Raw genomic sequence first — 22,564 nt, forward strand, 5'->3', positions numbered from 1 at the left:
GACAAAAACTACAGGCACTCATAAGATTGTCTAAGGCTATCTTTGAGAGAAAATTCCACAAGACACTTAGGATAATCACAAGGCTTTCTTTAGTTATGTTAGGAACCTGGGTGGTAATTCCTAGATATGCTCAGAGGTAGTCCAAAATGTCAAAAGAAATACCAAACACACAGACATTGCCAACATCCTAGTGGACAGGTTCACTGCTAACTTCTCCCCCCCTCCACACCAAAAGGGCAAATATTTCTCCCAGCAGAGTGCTGCCCCCCCGACATCTCAGATGCTCAGGTAAGAGCTGCCCTCTCCAAAGCAATAAACACTGCATCAATGGGACCAGACAGTGTCCCAGGCTGTGTCCTACATGAACTCCAAGAAGAGCTACACCCAGACATAACACTACTGTTCAATCCCAGCCTTACTACACGATATGTGGCCAAAGAGTGGCGTACAGCAACAGTGGTCCCTCTACATTTAGGTGGTGCCTTGACAGATCCTGGACACTATCGCCCTATAAGTCTGAATAGCTTGGTCTGCAAAGCAATGGCAAGGATCCTCATGAATCTCATAAATATAGATATTGGGGACCTACAGACACTGCATCATACACAGTTTGGCTTTGTTAATGGCAGATCCTGCCTCTCAAACCTGTTTGATTTCTTTGAAACAGTCACCAAGGCCACTGTCAAGGGGTAGGTGGTCTACACAGCCTACCTGGACCTTGCATAAGCCTTTGATACAATACCCCACATGTGCATTCTAGGGAAGCTCACCAGTGTATATATTAACCCCTATGTCACTACATATATCACACAGTGGCTCAAGGGCAGAACACATATAGTTAGAATTGCTGGAGCCATGTCAGCCTCAGAACCAGTTACAAGTGGTGTCCCACAAGGCTCAGCCCTGGGATATGTCTTGTTCAGTATATATTTATCAGAGGTACAGGGCAACGTGGAAGGACTGTGGCTGAGCCAGTCGCAGATGACTGCAAACTGGACGCCATAATCAACTCTCCAGCCAACACACGCATCCTCCAAAAGGGCCTCTTAGAAACAGACGACTTGTGCCACAGCCATGGCCTCAAGCTGAATGCCAAAAAGTGTATAGTCATCCCCTTTGGCAAAAACAAAGTGACCACAAAGTACCACATATGTGTTAATCCATTAAGTACAGAAGAAGGAATTATGGACCTTGGGGTACACAAGTTGATAGCATTCTCTCATTTGACAACCACATGGCCAAAGTGGTTAGAAAAACATTTTATATAGGCCACCTCATCATGAAGGGATTCACATGTAGATCAGGGGAGGACATTGTGCCTCTTTACTCATCCCTCATCATGCCCATAATTGACTACAATGCCCCTGTTGGCATGCACCTTACCAGACACCTGCAGCAACTGGAAAGACCACAAAAGTACCTCAACAAGAGGATCAAAGGGCTCAAACAGATGCCACATACTGACTGGTTAAAGAAACAGCAGCTCTACTCAGTGGCATACTGCCTCTTCATAGGCAATCTGTGCCTGACATATAAAGCCATGTCAAACCCTGACTTAATGGTCATGCTGCACCTCAGAATATCCAAATCCCATCAAGCTACATGCTGGAAAAACTTGAACCTCAGGAGTGATATACATAGGACATGCTGGAGGGACACATTCATAACTCAGAGGCTCCCTTCACTCTGGAATATTATCCCAATACAGGTTAGGCAGAGTCACTCAGTGACTGTCTTCAAGAGGAATATTAATGACTGGATGGGACATTGTAGGTTTACCCTGGGTATCTCTTATGTGTCACTGTTAGACAGAGGCACAGTATACTAACCTTGGAAAAGGGCATAGCAAGATAGATTTACAATGCATGGTGAAAGCCACACACATTCTGGCTAGGTTTATAAATGCCCTAGGGCAGATAGCCTAGTATGAACCTATGAACCTATGTATCTTGTTCACCATTGGCCCTATGTGCTGTTAATCACCAATGCAATCTCAATACTATGGTAGCATGTGCAAAGGTCAGTTGTCAGTCACCTCTATGGTACAGTTGTGGAATATGTGAGTCATGTAGTAATGTCACAGCTGCCACATGTACACAGTCAACCCTATCCCCTACCCATGGATGTACAACACATGTATGAGATGGCAACACATAGCCAAACTGTGGACTAAGCACTCTGAACCCAGTACTGGCATAACCTGCCAGGTGGCATGAAATATTACAGTGACTGCAATACCAGTCTGATGTAGACCTACACTGACAGCAATACAAGCACGGGAACACACCAGGCCATTTGTGGAGCCTAAGAATGGCATCCTGCCTGAGTGGCAGACACCTCTGCAGCTGGCACACAGGCATACGTTAGGCCTGAACACAGCACGCATAACACATAGCACACAAATCCTGTGTGCCAAACAAGCACAGTCTGTACAGCTATACAACACTCCTGCTGCAGTTGCGTTAGGTACTTTTATTGTCCGGTACAGTGAGGTCATGCTCACCAGGCTGGACAAGGTGAAGGTCACAGTGATATGCTCATGGGGCACTATGGTCCACCACATAACACAAGCATACAGGTCAGTCAGATGCATGGACACATATGACTCAGTCATTGTCCATGCCACTACAGCTGACGTGTGATGTCCCTCACTGGAATACATGATAGGGAACATGGAAGGGCTCACTGAGCAAGTGACACAGGCTGGTAGAACCCTGACCTTGGTTGGCATCATACCCTCACCAGAAATGCTGACATATTACTGAATGCTAATGAATTACTGTAGCTACAACACCCTAGCTGAAAGGTTCTTAGCATGCAGTCACTGCATTGCTATGGAACAACTTCTTACCACTCCCACAACAGGTGAAAACATGCAGCACCTGTTCATCAACAACATGTAGACTATATGCCCCAGACCAGGTGTGTATCCCTCACTGCTAGGTTGATAGCATCTACATCTCACACTGTATATACACATCCCACATGCAGCACCTGCACAGAAGACCACAGTCATAATGTTACCCAGTGCAAATACCATGTATTCACATGTGGCAGGTATCACACATGGTAACTATTGAAGGTCACAGGTACATATGTGTATTTGGCACACACATACATCATGTGTGCATTGCCATAACTGGTTTAATCGATGTCATGCATTATTGTGAGAAACAACCCACACACATGGGCATTCTGTGTGAGCAAAACACACGTGACATGTCTGGAATCAAAAGCCATAAATAATTGTGCTATTGTTTACAAAGGGGTATGTGCATCCTGTAGTGTGTTTTCCCAGTTGCCAAAAGGGATGTTCCTTTCATACAAACTTATACACACACTAACCCCCCTTCACACACTTGCTGGATTCAAACTCCTACCGAACTATGTTATTACACTAAAGACGGACGCATTAGCAGAGTGCGCTATTTGCATTACTGGGAGATTTCCTTTCTCCTGATATACTTATAGGGTGCTGACATCATCAGTGTTTAGAAAGGGGAATGGGCATCCTGTGGTGTGTTTTCACAGTTGCCAAAAGGGATGTTCCTTTCATACACACTTGCTGGATTTAAACTCCTACCTAACTATGCTATCAAGAAAAGGACATCATAACTAACAAGCTGAATTTGTAAGCTGTTACCCTTTAGGACCCAGGAAAAACCCTTGTGGTGTAGTCCCCGCTCCGCAAACCCTTGTGGTGTAGTCCCCGCTCCGCTGCGCCCTCGCTACGTCCGGGCTTGCTCCGCTCCCCACCCTGCCCCCTATTCCCACCCGCCCCCAATACCTCTAAATTTATCAGGTCATTAAGCCCATTCCCCCCCATCACCAACCAATCAAAACCATCACTCCCTCTAAACTCCTCTCCCTCCCACTTTCTTTGTTCTGTCTATACTATCAAAACTACTCCCTCAGCCCTCCCACCAATCTTCCTCTATCCCTCTTCCACCCACAATCCCCCCCCAGCTTTTTTATACACCCATTCTACCAGGGCAACTCCCACTTACATATTTCACTCATTCTACTTCTCCTCTCACCATGGATAGCAACTCTTTCACCACCCTTCCCTTTTTATCATTACTCCTTTTTATCTCTTATCTTTTAACAAGTTATGAAACTCTAGCCCTAACAGGAGCATACCTCCCCAAGGGTCATACCTCTCTACACTCACAAAACCCCTCTAATCTCATCCCTCCCTCCCACTACCCCGTTAGCATCCTTAATTCCAAAAAAAAACATCCTACCCTCAGACACCCTAAAGCACCTTCAACTAAGGACACTCTCAAATTACTCATAAAGCTCCAAAAAATATTTGACTACTTAAAGAAATCCATCACGAAAGATGGCGATATCCACCCCAACCCAGGCCCTAACTTTGACCAAGGCCCCAACACCTTGAAAACTGCTAGAAGCTCAGAGAGCTCCCTCCTTATCCTTCACCTGAATCTAAGAAGTATCATTAATAAGGTACACAACTTACATGCCTTGCTTACAACCCACTCCCCCGACATCATGTGTCTATCAGAAACATGGCTCAAACCTACCACTAAGGATGAAGAAATCATCCCACCTGGGTATAACATTCTTAGGGCTGACCGAATTACTAGAAAGGGCGGGGGAACAGCTGTCATGTTTAAGAACTCCTTGAACATTATAATGCACCCGCTACAACCCCCAAAAATTCCTACCCTAGAACTGATTTCACTAAAGCTATGCCTAAACAACCAAAAAAGTATTAATCTTTTAGTAATTTACTTACCCCCAGGCAAAAATGTTGAATACCTTGAACAAATGCTCAGTTGGTTAGCTGCCACCTATCCCCAAGAAACTATAATACTAGGAGACGTTAATATTGACTGGTCCCTCTACTCCAAAAACTCAAATCCTCTCCCCATTAACTTACATGGTTTCTCCCAAAACATTCTATCTCCCACTAGGATTGGAAATGCTCAACAAAAGGAGAGCACGATTGACTGGATTCTTACTAATAAGACTCCAAACAACTATACTGCAGGGACCCTACCAAACGACCTTAGTGACCACCTAATTACCTTTCTCATAAAACACAAATGCCCGACCTCAAACCATCCCCTAACCAGACTAGTTAGGAATAGTAAGAATTTTGTCCCAGACAATTTTCTTGCTGACCTCAAAACATGTAATTGGTCCATCCTTAAAACTCTCCCCTTAGATGAGAGTGTGTCATACTTTAATGACATCTTCCTCAAGATACTTGACTCTCATGCTCCAATGAGACTTACAAGAACTAAGGAACGTATAGCACCTTGGTTAACAAAAGAAACCAAACACAAAATCAAACTCCGTGATCAGGCCTGGCATAAATGGAGATCTACCAAAACCCACCTTGACCGCATCAAGTTTCTACAGCTTAGAAACTCAACCAAATCAGCCGTTAAGACTGACAAAAAGCAATATTTCTGCCACCTCCAAGACAAACACCAACATAATCCTAAAAAATTCTGGGCTGGGTTCAATCACCTCCTTCATCCAGGAAAATCCACCACCCCCATCCCTGAAAAACTTTTGGGCAAAGATCCAGGACAAATAGCCAACACTTTCAATTTATTTTTCACTGAGACCATCCAGTCCCTCGCCAATCAGCTTACCACTTCTCCCTCGGCCACAACCTTAACTAAAGACCCAACTCAACCCTCCTTTAACCTACAACCCACATCTACCTCCTATATTAGATCCCTTCTGAAAAAACTTAAACCAACCACCTTAGCGGCTGACTTACTCCCACCCAATTACTTGCAATTGGCATCTGACGCCATTGCCTACCCTGTTTCAATATTGATCAACCGGTCCATTTCTGAAGCTTCTATTCCTTCAATCTGGAAAATCTCCTATATTATCCCTCTGCATAAAGGTGGGTCCTCTACAGACACATCTAACTACAGACCAATAGCTATACTATCTCCGCTAGCCAAGATCTTGGAACGCGTTCACAAACAACTCATTTCCCATCTTTCTCGTAACAACCTTCTCTCCAACACCCAGCATGGCTTTCGCCCCCATCATAGTACAACCTCTGCCCTTCTCTCCTTTGTTGACTCAGTCAACCAAAACCGCAACAATAAACTTATAACCTCTGTGCTATTTCTAGATCTATCAAAAGCTTTCGACATGGTCAATCACAAGCAGTTGATTCACACGCTGGAAAACTTTCAACTTAGCAAACCAACCATAAACTGGTTTAATGACTACCTCTCTTGTAGACAACAGGCAGTCCAGTGGCAAAATACTCTATCAGACCTACTCCCAACTAACATCGGCGTTCCCCAAGGATCTATCCTTGGTCCCCTCCTCTTTTCCTTATTTATAAATGGTCTACACTCGATTATTCCCAAAGCTACCTGCATTCAATATGCAGATGATTCCACCCTAATCTGCTCGGATGTTTCCCTTCCGAAACTACAAATTGCTACCCAAAATTGCTTCTCCATAGTCGAACAGTGGTTCTCAGAACTAAAGCTTTTACTTAACCCAACCAAAACCAAATTACTTCTAATTTTCCCCACATCAATTCCCTCCCAAGGAAAAGAACCACCTAGTACCAACAGCCCAACCTTCCACGTATCCTCCTACAATGGGACCATAATCGAACCTGTATCCCACACTAAACTATTAGGGGTGACCATTGATAACAAGCTTAAATTTGATACTCATGTTAGTCTGACCATCAAGTCAGTTAACAAGAAACTTGGGTCTATGTATAGAATAAAGAACTTCCTAACCCGCACACCAAACTAACTATTGCCAGGACCCACCTCCTCTCCACACTCCTTTATGCATCCCCAGTATTCTCCTTCCTTAACAAGAGAGAACTCAACAAACTATCCACAACCTATAACCATATAGCCAGATTCATAACAGGTATGCCCTATCGCACCCATCACTGCCAAAATCTAAGGACATTGGAATGGCTAGAACTGCCCAACATTCTCAAACTTAACCAACTTACTGAGGTTTTTAAAACGATCAACCACCCAGAAAGAATCCCCTCACTGAACAAAATATTCACCCCCTACTCCAACCTTATATCCCTTCGGTCATCAAATAGCCTACTAGTTCAGACCATTAAATCCAACAACTCGGGAGGCGAAGCACTCTATGCTAATTCCATTGGCAAACCATGGAATGCCCTCCCAAACAACCTAAGGCATATGACCTCTCCTCACCAATTTAAAAAACACCTCAAAGATTTCCTAAAGTCCCAATGGCTATGCCCCTGCTCTAATCCAGACTAATAGCAACCGCCCTATACCCACCAAATCCTCTACCCACAATGAAGCTAGGCTTGAACCCCTTTTCCAAGCCTGTAACTTTTCTAACTAACATGTTTAACCTGTTTGATTGCTTTATTCTTGTTTGTAATAATAACCAATTAATCCTCTTATGTTACTGTTAAACTTCCTCTGACTATATCTTTGTATGTAATAATAATTAAGTGCCCTTCTGATGTTTCTGTTTAAATTCCTCTGTCTCATTTGGAGCTTTTCTCCCCGGGCCTCTACTGAAAATGGACATATATCCAGCTAGACTAGCCCGGTCAACAAATGTAAAATAAAATAAAAATAAAATAAATAAATCTTTCTTCCAAAACAATTTTTTTTTTCTTATTTCTCTAAAGTTTGGATTCCTTTAACAAACTGAAAAGAGTTTCTATGGAAAACTGAAAATAAGTAGCAAACATATATATTTCTTTGGGATTACACATAATGATTGCGTTTTCAACATGTTATAAAGCCTTTGTGCGGTTGCACATATAATTTATGAAAAAGGTGAGGAGAAGTGGTAAATGAATGGAGCCCTAGGATATAGCAATGTTTGAGATGAATTTGTATGAGAAGGAATTTTGCCAGGCTACTGTTTGAGTTCTGTTTTATAGGTAGCTAGTAAACAATTACAGAACATGTAAAGCACAGTCCATGTTTTGTACCCTTTGTGTAGCTATACTATGGTTTACAATACAGATGTAATGTTTTAGAGAAATTTAAGAGAAGTGTGAAAGAAAAAGAAGGTCCAGTTGGCCACACCAGAGTAGAGAGGTGACCAGAGAAATGTTGGCTAATATAGCCCTGGCATGGTATGGTTTCTGCAGTCCAATCATTATGAACAATAGAGAGTAAGATCTTACCAGCATACTGTAGTGGCTGCTATTGATAAAATTGCATGTACTCTGTTCATGTTACATAAAGGCATTGAGAAGAGACATACTAAGACAAAGGCTGTTGCTACCAGTATGCATCAGTACAACCTTATTATGTGCTTCACATGCAGGAGTTCTGCATGGGCATGGTCATCCTGGAAATGGCACATGACATTTCAACACATCGTTACCATCTAAGCAGCCAAGTACAGCTGATGTTGTGAGTGCTTCGGTGCAATATGTTGCAACACAGCACATACAGTTCCATGCATTGACACCTACTATATGCTCACTACACCATATATATATGTAAGTAACACAGTACAAGAGTCAAGAGTGTGGCATTAGAAGTGCTGGTTCCAGAGGCATGCACCAGAGATTTACAGGATGACTCAGAGGTCACCCTTATCTCTGATAGTGGCTCTACCACTCAGTGTAAACTTGGCTTATGACTGTACACATAGTGACTGATGTGCCTACTACAACCTTGATTGCTTTTATAGTAATTATTTGGCCAATGTCTCAGGCTATCAGGTACATTATGTAACTATGTAACCTGGACTGTCGCTATGTACTATATATGTGGTGGTGTTACACAGGCTTTGTATTTGTCATATGTCCAGCTACCTGTATTAACTGTGGTAGCATGTTACCTATGGTCTGTCCCTATGGCAGGTCTTGTTCATAATATAAAGAATTAGTGCTTCTGAGTACATTATGATGCATGTTGTCACAGAGTTTCAGGACATAAGTGGGGAAGCATTCCCTGGATGGCTGTGTACTACTGTATCTGGCGAATGCATCAAGCATACCTATCCTTTACTGATTTGTGCCTGGTGAATGCATCAAGTGTACCTATCCTTTACTGATTTGTACCTTTGGCCCGGATGTCTGTGTCACCTGCATAAATGATTAACACAAACTGTAGAACAGTCATGCAAGTGGTATTAGTAAAGTAACATTTCTGTAATTCCATATAATAATGGTTGAAGTCTTTGTGGCTTATGGATAATGTGCCCCACATGTGGGTACATTATTTTCAAAGATGTGATGCTACTGAGAACATGCCACACATGTATATGTATGTCCTGTGATGTATGGTCAGTATCCCAATTGGGTCTATAATATAACATCAAAGCTTCAGGCGTTTGAATACCTAAAGCTCGACACCTAAATAGCGAAAGCTGAAAATCGCGAACGACCACTTCTGCAAATTTTTTAATGGGAAAAATTTGCTTGGCCATTATGAGGAATTTGTCCTTTTCTCCAATGTAGAGTGATCTCAGAGTTAGTATATTTAGTTAGGAGTATGTGGGGGGCACAGCCCTCCCACATTGGGGTCTGTGGGGGGAAGCCCCCTACTTGATTTGGGTTTGAAAGTTTGTTTTTTTGTTTTGCGGCCAAGCGGTTCCTTTCCTTGTGCAGAACTGGCCATTCGTGGGTTTGAGATTTCACTATTTTTGTTTCAGGATTTAGGTATTCGAATACCTGAAGCTTTGATGTTATAATATAAACCCTCCCAATCTAGGGTGGCGATTACATATTTCTCAGTATACTTTTGTACAGGGGGCTTGTTATGGCTCATAGTTTCCACAAACTGTTTTCAGATTGACATTGCTTAATCTTACTACACCAATCTGCTTGTTGTATGCTATGCTGATAACTCAGGTGTGTCCATTTGGTTTTCCATAGGTGTCTATGGCTGTCCAAAGTTTGGTGTCTTGGTTTCTGGAGGTAGATCTCTTACTGAATGAATCACCATGCATGATACTTAGATGTTAGTATATTGCATAGCAGGGCACATGCAGTTATCTGTTGTGATGCTTTCTCAGATGTATATTACAGGGCACCACAGGATGTTTTTAGACACATGAAGTAGACTTTCAGCACACAAAGTAGTTTTTCAGTAATGTTCTTTGTTGGGGCATGTGCCCTATTATAAGTTTCCTTTGCAGTCATAGAGGCATTTCTGACTGGGGATGAGCCATGGCTCCAGAGCAACTGCAGTCACTTGTGGAAAGAATTAGATTGTCAGTAATCTATGTAACTGCATTGTGCACAACACCTTTCACTAAATATTCTGTTATTCATACATGCCTACTAGATGCCCCTTAGTGATATTCCCATGCTGGAACCATCAGCCAAGGTAGCAACACCTCGAGATAGGTGAGTCATGTACACATAGAGGGAATGCAACAGCAAGGTTTAGGGCGATGCTTTCTGCAGACCAAAATACCTGATAACTAAGAGATAGCCTCCCCTTCAGGTTGTTGCAGCATTCAGAATTGGCACTAGAAGAAGTTTTAATTGGTATTTGAGTGGAAACAGTTGCATCAAGGACATGAGAAACAGCATTAATTCCATAGAACTGTGTCATGACTTTGTGCCACTAAAGCAGGTTAAATGTAAATGCTATGTACTGTACTGCCTTGAGACTGATCTAGTTGAAATGACTGAATGGCCAGAATGTCAAAACCAACCCCGTTGAAACCACATTGTCAAACATTGCATTTATCGAAACCAACATGAGCTACGTTCAACCCATCGAATACCATGGTAGGCCAGCAGCTCAGACATCCACATGTACTACTATTTAAATATACTGTGCTCACTAGATAAGTATATACATGCCTAGATACATGGTGATGTTTGAGCTGCTGGCCTACCATGGTATTCAATGGATTGAACTTTGATCATGTTGGCTTTCAACAAATGTAAAGTTCGATGTTGTGTTCTCGATGGAGTGGGTATCGATATTCTGGCCATTTGATCATGTCAATTAGATCCCTTGAAACATATAGACACCAAGCATTTGACTAGAACACAATATATCACCATGTGACACACCTTGATAATGTCACCCATATTATGCTCGACTGTCTCAGAAGGTAATATGTCGAGTGACCTGCAGACTTTTGTGTTTAGAGGGATATAGCAACCACATAGGTTGTGTGGGAAAATGTGATGTGTACACATTTCACACACTGTAGGCTCCATCTCTCTGCCCAGCCTGTATGTATATATTGGTTTACTATCAAAATCGTGAAAGCCAGATCAAAACACGGTCATTTGCATGAATCACAACTCCAAAAATCTGCAGAGGAACACAGTCACCATGGCAAATATAATGCTGAATTTGAAGAATCAGCATTATTCGACATATGCCTTCCCCTGCACTTTTTTAGAGCACCAATGGATGTTGAACTTCTAAGCAGTACGTGCTTACTGCACAACACAGAAATGCTCATTTTTGCAGGGGGCCAAGCTGCCCTGCACCTCCCACACCCCCTGCAAATAATATATTCCAACTCTGAGATCGCACTACAGTGAGGAAAATGGTAATAACCCGATCCCCTCTGTACTGCGACCTGTAGTCATAACTACAATCACATATGTATGAATGCACATTTGTAATAGTGCAGGTCGGTGAAATGGGAATCAACCAACTGTTTTTCGACATTCCTGTTTCCGTCGAACATGTACTTGTCATTTTTAAAGTAAACCATATATATTATCTCCTTATTAGAGACATGACATAACTGACGTCTGCCCTGACATTCAGCTGGGTGCCTCCTGGCTGCATGGAGAGCAGGATGTTGTTCTTCATCCATGACCAGGATAACCCAAGTTTGTGTGTTGGCGTCAGCGACAAATCTCAGCATTACAGCATTATCTGTAATATTCACGAATACATATTTCAAGTTTCATGGCCTACCATTTTCTAGTGTGTGTTTCATGGTGTCTTACTGCAGTTTACACTTATGTTTTAAAATAGTGTTAGATGGCTATGTAATGTTAAAGAATTGCTTACAGCTCTGAATGTGCCACAATTTTAAACTGTATCCACATGAATAGCAGTAGCTTGTTGTTTTGGAATCACCTGTATGATATAGCATGTGTAGATATCTTTTGAAATCTGTCCTTTTATTTACTGTGTCTCTCCTGAAATTAGGAAACTTAGTTAACTTTAAGGAGAAAACAATGTAATGATTAAATTATATACCGACTGCAAAGAAAAAAAACAGTAATAGAAACAAGAATTCAATACAAATCATACAGGAAAAAACAATGGAAAAGGTAAACTGAATAGAAATTTCAGAAATATGTAGACTTTTTAAAATAAACATATTAAAGAGCATCAATGTCGTGATGGCTTTAGTAGTGTGTGGGAGTCACAATAAACTATTCATTTGTGAATACCTGACTCAGATGGAGAGTGATGCTTAATGCAATGGTATTAGTCATGCTTGTGTTATTTAAACTGCTTCCCCAGGATTTATGAAACTCCATGCAGGAATAGGGCTATTCCTGCATGGAGCAGTTTGTGTCCATGTAGAACAGCAGTGCACCTTGCATATGCTTGAAGGCATGCTGCTGTATAACCTATATGGACATGAACAATGAACGAGTGCAGCCATGTCCTTGTAGTGCACGGACACTAACCACGCCCCCCACACTCAGAAAGTGCCATACGGCACTTTCTAAGCCAAACTGGCATAATATCAGAGCTTTGCACTAATATTATGCCAGTATTTCAGTGTCCACAGACACTGAAATGATAAAATGATAATTTCAGTGTCTGTGGACACTGAAATCAAAAGAGCAATAAGAAAGCAATGCAGGGTGTGTGTCAAAGGTTCTGTGAAACACCCTCTGCATTGCTAAAGTGCTGTACAAAACACATACCTCTCAACCTCTCAACACAAGAAACTGGACAAAGCCAAAAATAACAGGGGGACAAAGGCCCCCAAATAGGGACAAATTTTAAATATTGCTCTGATAAGCCCTTATAAAGTGGCCAGAATAAAAAGAGTTGTGCTAACATACATTTCCCAAAGGATATGAAGTCTGAAATGCAAATACTGGTCATCACACCTCTCAACCTCTTAGAGCAAAAAATCTGGACAAAGCCTAAAATGATGGGGGAACAAGTGGGGACAGATATTAAATATTGCTCTCACACACTTAGAAAGTTGATAGATAACAGGATATGTATTAGCAGGGGTCCATGATGAAGGCTAGAAGACTGAAAGCTAAATCAATGCCAGTATTTCACAATTGCAGTCCAAAGTAGTTGTCAGAACACCACAATACACACCCATATAACCTAATAATATCATAATAATATATATACCTTTTCTCCAGTAGCCTAAGGAATGTTTAAGTGTAGCTAAGTGGGCGTGAACATTATGGCCATCTGCTTAGCATAACTTAAACATCCCATAGGTGCTAAATGCAAATAAACAGATACCATTTGCAAGCTGACATAGTGTAGTGGTTAGAGTCATGGCTTTTCATGCAGGTGCTCACAGTTTGAGTCCCCAAACAGGCAGTTTATCTTCAAATAGAAAAGTAGTGTTACATTTTTTTAGTAAACTTAAATTATGTAGCAACCTCTTTTTGTCAACCAGGGTAGTGTAGCAGTTCCAAAAATGAGATGTCAGTGTAGAAAAGATGTGAAACTCCCATATGAACACAAATGCCGCATACAGTATAGTTACACAAGAATATAGGTTAATTAAAGCACATAGGGGGAATCATGGAAGGTAAATGTAAAATTATAATTTGTATATAAATATTATTTTATAATAACAATATATAAGTATAATATGCTTAAAAGTGCCATGAGCACTCTGTATCCATCAGACCTTGTTCTGCCCAGCAACAAAATATTCAGTACTGCCAAGTCTCAAACCCAGGGAACTGTCCTCTATAATCACAGCAATGTACCACTACTCTGTCTGACCTGTGAAAAACTACAATGCTTTAACAAATATTCATTCAAAAATACATTCTGGTCATTTAACATTTAATGAAAAAAAAAAAAAAAACAACAGTCCTAAGTGTTAAACCCATGACCCTTGGCACTACAGTAAGAGAAATGTACCACAACACCATCCGAGTTGCATGAAGTGATGTTGTTTTCTCAAACATATCATGCAATACAGGGATACAACATTAGGGAGAAAATTTTGTGGTACCAGTCGTGTTGTATATAGACGTATATATATATATATATATATATATATATATATATATATATATATATATATATGTATATCTGTGTGTGTGTGTCTGATGAAACATATATATGAAAACGTAGAGACATAATATAGACATATATAAAAATATAAAGGAAGGAAAAATACACACACACACACACACACACACACATATATATATATATATATATATATATATATATATATATACATATATATACATATATATATATATATATATATATATATATATATATATATATATATATATATATGTATGTATGTATGTATATAACATGCTGTGCAGTTATACCTCAGAACCAGCCCTCTCAAGCTGTTAGTGTAAGAAACCTGTACAAAGGCTGTAAAAGGGGTGGGGGGTAGGCCATATATAGGGACATATTTCAACTATTGATGTTACAAATGAAGGCATTTGCTACAGCAACAGGGTGCATTTCAGCAGACAATTACTGAAGGATATGAGGATGGAAACTGAAATGTTATGTAATTATTTACTGACATAAATCCTTGGATCATCACCGTGATTTACCAGACAAATACAAATAAATTGTGGAACTGAACTAAAATATGGGCCAAACATGCGGACATTCTTTGAAAATCCTGGCAGTGGAGAGGTATGCTCAGAACCCCTGACTGCAATGAATCTGGACCAAGCCTGACAAAGTGGGGGGACAAAGGCATGAAAATAGGGACATATCCAAAATACGTCAGTAGATAAGCTGAGAAAGTTGATGTAGTAACGCCATATGTCCTAACATATATTGACTGAAATATCATAATTCCAGGACTCAGTTGCTTTCCATTAGTTAGTGACCTCAGTCCCCACATCATCATACTGATGTGTCAGCAATACACAACAGTTATGGGGACCAGACCAAAGATACTGGCCAGACACCTGGACATCATACAAATATGTGGACATGACACAACAGTAGGGAAACTACACTGAGCTACCGAGCAATTTCCAAACTACAATCAGACTGACATAACACTACCCAAGTCCAGCTCTGGGGCTGTAAACATGCATTAGCAAATGTAACAGGCACTACAGGGATGTAGCAGTACTGGAAAACAGACACTGGTGTGAAAGTGCATACCCCCCAAAAATTGCACCACAGTCACATTGCCATATTAGTAAGCAAATTGAACACCATGCTACAATGACTGTGTGAGTAACAAAATACCATTTGCCACTCACACATTATCCCTGCATATACTGCTCCAAGTCACAGCATAGTGGGAATTATAAGGTGTTACTGGACATGTCATGGTCTGCATGTACAAACATATACAGGCAATAGGGAACCAGAAACTGGAGCAGCATGCATAGTCATATAGAAAGGACCCATGACACTCACATGTACCCCATCCCTACACAGCCCGAAAAACATGTATACATTACACTGATACACAATCCTGATAGTCTTTTAACAATGGGCAGACATCTCAAATGTACAGTTTCCCACAGAATGTATAGGCACAGGACTTATATCTAAGACCACTTCCTTGTTACATGTCTGGGGGTCTATGACATCACTGGGATAATAGCAGGAATGAAGGCAATAAATAATGATACTACATACCTCTGAACCTCTTAGTGCATGAAATCTGGACAAAGCCTGACATAATTGGGGGACAGAGGGCCAAACACAGGGGTATACTGGACAAATTGCTGTGATAAATGTAGATAGTTGCTGGTGTTACCAGCTTTGTTGTAACATATCTTTTTTGAAGGATATGAAGTCAGTAACACCAATGGATGTTAGCATTTACTGACTGCATTTCCCATAGTATCCTACTGATTAGCCAAGGACAACAACTGTCTGGGGAACAGACCAAACATATTAGACACACAGCTGGACAGGGTCTAGGCCCCTGGACAGTGTAGAGTTTATGACCATAGTGATGTAACAGAATGGAAATCCCCTGACAGCTGCCAAACATATCACCCAGCACCTTATGAAGTGCAGTAAGACAAACATGACACTCCCCCACATCACCTGTGGGAAATTACTCATGTATATTCAAATACAGCATGCACTACAGGGATGGAACTGTAGTGAAAAGCAGAGCGTGGTGCAAAAATGTCCACCCAAAAACATTTGCAACACAGTCAAAGCAACATACCAGTACCCAAAATCAACTCTAGAGTAGAATGACTGTCTGAACAAACATATCCTGATTGCCAGTTGCATACTACACCAACATATACTGGCCCAATTCACAGTGTACTGGGAATCCTGAGGTGTTACAGGACATTTTACAGTCAGCCCCTACAAGCATACAGACATGATAGACTGCCAGCAGCTGTAGCAACATGCAGAGTCAGATAGGTAAAGGATGTATGGCACTCACATCTTCTACTCTCCCTACCCATCCCAACAAACATCTACACACAACATTGCTACACACTCTTAGCAGTCTGTTCACAATGGCCAGACAGACATAAATGTCATATGTACAGATGTCCACAGATTTACCAGAGTGTGGAACCATAATCTTGGCCACCACTGCATACCATGGCCGGGTGTCTGCCAGGTCATTGGCATGATAACTAGAGTGCAGTTGGTAATTAATGATATACCATACCTCTGCACCTTGTAGTGCAGGACATATGGACAATGCATGATGTACTTGTGGGACAGGGGGCTGGAAAGAGGAACATATCACACATCATGGTGTTACAAACTGAAACAGTAGCTGGTGTTACACGTGTTGTTGTAACATAACATCCCTGAAGGATATGATGTCTGGAACACCAATGGATGTCAACAGTTACTGACTACAATCTTCATATTATCCTACCAACCCAACAAAAACAGACGTTGTTCGAGGAACAGACCAAGCATAACAGGCAAACATCTGGCCAGTCTGTGGACAACATGCCAGTTGAGAGGTATGTCAGAGGCATATCACTGTCAGATGTCAAATCACCCAGTAAATGCATGTCCAGACTAACCCTATCAATCTAGAAATCCTCCATGTGTATAACAGCACTAATGACATACAATATGTACCCAGTTCTGGAGCTCTGTACCCCATGTTGGCCTGTCTCCACATGTCCTGTCCTGTGAGGTATTTCCATTTACTGTCTGTGAAGCTGTAGCCCCACACCGCCATAATGTCCCCCGCACAAGCAAGGAAAATGGGCAAGGCCCACATGAAGGGCGTCCCATATGTTATAACTAGTAGTAGTATCCAGGATCACACCACAACACTATGTGGGCACCTACATAGCTTTATGGCCTCAGCAATACCAGACAGGACATCAACTCCCTCAAGGTAGGCTGAATGCCTGTGGTGGACAGCAGCAATACACAACTACCATCACAGGTGGAAATAATTGCAGGATGGGGCAAGAAGGAACAGGTGCCTCATTGAAAGCCGTGTCACCTTGCTGTGCACAAGCAAATAAGGTCTCAGGTGATGTACCCTAAATCTGTCTTTGAGTGCAAACTAGGGACATCCACCAAGGCTAATCACTAGGCCTTCCAGATGTGTGCCTGCAGTTCCAGAGGCAACACACATATCTGCTCTGTAGTGGTAGTCAGTAACACCACATACACATATGCCATGGATATAGGCAACCAGCTGTAGACAGGTGAAGTGTAAACATCACCCCCCCTGTCCCCCCCATAGGTACAGATGTGCATGGACAGTACCTGCCCTCCTCCCCTCATGATCAGAAATCAGGTTTGTAATGCCCTCTCAAAGGCAAAACACAGAGGTCTCCATAGGCCTGATACCATTCCTGGCTGTATCCAACATTAACACAGGCATGGGCTCTGAGACCCATTTTGCAGTGTAGTCGACCACATCTGCAGAGGACAGACAGAAAGTTGATAGACAACAGGTTATGCATTAGCATTAATTACAGAAGGATACAAGTCCGACACTGAAATGTATGCCATAATGTCATGACAGCAGTCCTCAATGACATGGCCGAAAACCGCAATACTCTCCGTTTAATATAGTAATATAATATTAATATCTAATAGGCAATAAATAAAAATAAACAACTCAAATCCCCAAACCAAGATAGTGTAGTGGTCAGAGTCCCAGCTTTGCATGCAGGTGCACATGGTTCAAGTAATACAACAGGCAATCTAAATTTACATGGGAAAGCAGTGTTAAAAGTGCTATGTTCACATTAAAATATGTGGTAGTTATTTTTGTTACCCAGAGTAGTGTAGCTGGTGTAAAATGGATGTGTGAGTGCATATAACATCTGAAAGCACCCATGTATACGTGTCCCATACAGTATAGTTACACTCCTTGCTACTGTAATGAAAGCACATACAGCCATGTCATGTAAGGGGAATCATATACACTTACTAAAAAAGTCATTTGTCTGGTATATTATGAGAATGAACTGTGGGCAATGGTTAGCAATGCTCAGCTATGCTTAACATGTTTAACAACATGTCTGTTGTCCTCACCCCTCTCTCTGGGATTTGAGTGTCCAAATTTACCTCCAAAGTCTGTACAAATGCACAGCTGTTGCTGTATAAGAAATGGACAGCTATGGAACTTCTGTACACCCATCCTGCACATGTGTAGCTAACTTCCATATTGTTATTCCCTCTGTGTTTTCCTTCTCCACCACTTTCCTATCACCCCCTTCTCTTTCCTATTAAAAAATTAAAGTGGGTATAAGCATGAGCAACAAAATTATCCGACTTGCCAGGTCTTGAACTCAGGGCCTTGTACATCACAGTGAAAGCAATGTACCACTACACCATTAGAACTGTAGTGAGTGCTGATGCTTTTTCTAACATATGCTCATTCAACAGTAGGGAACGGATTCTGTACAATCAGTCAGACCTTGTACTTATACATATGCACATGTATATATGTATGGAGATACATATATATTGACAAATATATACATAATATAAATAGTGATATACATATAAAATACACACACACACACACACACACACACACACACACACATATATATATATATATATATATATATATATATATATATATATATATATATATATATATATACTCATAACATGTAGTGGAGTCATACCTCAGAGCCATACCTACCAATCCCTTACTTCAAGAAATCTGGTCCAAGGCTAGCCAAATGGTGGGACAATGGGTCAAAACTAGGGACATATTGCAAATATTGCTCCTATAAATGTAGAATGTTGCCAAAGTACCAGGGTTTGTTTCAGCATACATGTTCTGAAGGATCTGAGTTCTGAAACTGAAATGTATATCATCATTTACTGTCAGAACTCCTCAGATCCTCACAATGATTTACCAGGGATATGAAATTAATGCATCTGTGACACAGACCAGAAATATGAGCAATAAACCTGGACACACTGCAACAATCCAGACAGTCCTGAGGTAGGCTCAGAACACTTTAGTGCAATGAACCTGGGGCCTGACAAAGTGAGGGGGGAAAGCCATGGAAATAAGGACATATCTTAAATGCTGGAGTAGATAAACTGACACAGTTGCTGCAGTAACACCCTGATGTCTGCCCTAACATATATTGACTGAAATAGCACGTCTACCACTAAATTACTTCCCACTAGTTAGTGACTGAAATCCTCACATCAGCTCACTGATGTATGAGAAATACACAACACTTATGGGGCCAGGCAACACTATATGTCCTACAAATATCTGGACATAACATCACATTAGGGAAACTACACTCAGCTGCTAAGCATGCCAACAAGCACTGTCCAAACTACAGTCAGACTGAGACAAAACTAACCCAAATCTGCTAGGGGGAATTACACATGTATTGGCAAATATTTCAGGCACTGTGGGGATGTCACAGCACTGAAAAACAGACAGCAATGTGAAAGTGCATACCCACAATGAATTCAACCACAGTGACATACCAGTAAGGCAAAAGAACTGTATAGTATAAGGACTGTGTGAACAAAAACATCTCAACATGTTTGTCACTCACACACTACCCCCACATATACTGGCACAGTTCACAGTGTACTACGATGCCTGACTGTGGTATGGTGCATGTCTCAGTCTGTCCCTACATACATATACAGCTGATAGATCACCAGAAACAGGAGCAGCATGCACAGGCAGATAAAAAAGGAGCCATTACACATACATCAATGCCCCTCCCTACACAGGCCAAACAACATTGACACAGTCTGTCAACAATTGCCAAAAAATACACAGACTTCTCAACTGTACAGAGTCCCACAGAATGTCCAGGCTTTCTTCTCATATATAAGGCCTCTTCCACATAACATGTCTGGCAATCTGATACATCACTGGGATGTCAGAAATGTAGGTACTAAATAATCATATACCATACCTATCAACCTCTTACTGCATGACATCTGGACAAAGCCTGACATAATTGTGGGACAGAGGCCAAAAAAAAGGGGCATATTTGAAATATTGCTGTTATAAAACTGTGAATGTTGCTGTTGTAACAGGCTTAGTTGTAACATATCTTTTCTGAGGAATATGAGGTCAGAAACACAAATTGATGTTAGCAGTTACTGACTACCATCCTCAGAGTATGCTACTGAATTTTCAAAGACAAAAAATGTCTGAGGAACACACAAAACACAGATGTCCAAATTTTAGCCATTCTGTGGATAGCCCTACAAGTGATAGTTATGTCAAACACATAACACTGTCAGAGTTAAAATCACTAAGTCACTCCATGTCCATGCAAGCCCTGGTAGACTAGCATGAATCCAAATGTATAACAGCAATACTTATATTCTACCCCTATATCTGGAACATTCTCCCCCATTCTGTTGGCCTGTCTCCACAGTTTTGGTTGTAAGAGGTATTTCCAAATACCCTCTGTGATGGTGTTGTTCACACACCTCCACAAGGTTCTTCTCACTGGCAAGGAAAAGGGCCAATGCTCACATGATGCACTCAATGATTAGAGTGTGTTGCCATGCCATTGGCTCTATGAATGACAACACAGCTTTCCTGCATGCAATTATCAAGTGGGGGACACCAACTGGTACACAGGCCATCAGCTCCTCATGAGCATTACCTACAAAAGGCAAGCTGCTGCCTATGCAAAACAGATGTACACTCTACATCCTTGAGAGAGAGAGAGAGAGACAAACAGTGAAAAGAAATGTAAAAACCAAGCAGGATATCCACCTACACTTGAATAAAACAAATAGGTATGTCAAACAAGGAAGCATGTCATGGACTGCAGTAGTGGGTATGTAAGAATGGGAAATAGGAACTGTAACATATATAGGTCCATAGGTTCATAGGTTCATACTAGGCTATCTGCCCAAGGGCATTTATAAGCCTAGCCCAGAGTTTTGTGGCTTTCGCCACCCCTTTAGTCTGAAGGAAACTATGCCCATTATTTTGCTGTGCCTCTGTCAAGCAGAGACACTGAGGTAATCCCTGGGGTATATTTGCGATCTCCCATCCATTGGTCAAGATTTCTCTTGAACAAGGCCAGCGAGGTGCTCTGCCTCACATGTACCGGGATTTTGTTCCACAGCATAGGGAGTCTCTGGGTGATGAATCTGTCCCTCCAACACATCCTATTAATAACTGTGTCCAGGTTTAAGTCTCCCGCCCTTGTAGTTTTGAGGGATCTAGATTTTTTGAGGTGAAGCATGTTCATCAATTCTGGGTTGGACATGGCCTTGTATGTTAGGCACAGGTCACCTCTGAGCAAACGGTAAGCGACTGAATAGAGCTGGAGTTCCTTCAGTCGGGCAGCATAAGACATATTTTTGAGGCCATTGATCCTTTTGGTGAGGAACTTTTGGGGCCTTTCCAGCTGCTGCAGGTGTCGGGTCAGATACATTCCGAATGGGGCATTGTACTCAATCATTGGTCTGATGAGTGAGGAGTACAGGGGGCCGATGACCTCTCTTGATCTAGATGTGAATCCCTTCATGATCAGGTGGGCAATGTAGAAGTTCTTCCTAACTACTTTGGCAACGTGAGTGTCAGACGAAAGGTTACTGTCAACCTGGGTCCCCAGATCCCTGATAACCTCTTCTGTGCTCAGTGGATTGCCACCTATATGGTAGCTAGGGGTAACCTTGTTTTTTCCGAGGGGTATGACTATGCATTTCTTGGCGTTTAACTTTAGGCCATGGCTCTGGCACCAGTTATCCGTTTCTATGAGACCCTTCTGGAGGATATCTGTGTCAGATGTATTCTCGACTATGGCACCCAGTTTGCAGTCATCTGCAAATTTTGTCAGCCATAACCCTCCTGTGTTTGCTTGTACTTCTGAAAAGTAGATGCCGAACAAGAGTGGGCCCAGGACTGAGCCCTGTGGGGCACCACTTGTGACAGGCTTTGAGTCTGACATGGCGCTAGCAACTCTGACCCTGTGGGTTCTGTCACTTAGCCAGTTTGC

Source organism: Protopterus annectens, chromosome 1.part2, assembly GCF_019279795.1.
Source record: "Protopterus annectens isolate FY-2018-M chromosome 1.part2, PAN1.0, whole genome shotgun sequence".
Classification (NCBI taxonomy): Eukaryota; Metazoa; Chordata; order Ceratodontiformes; family Protopteridae; genus Protopterus; species Protopterus annectens.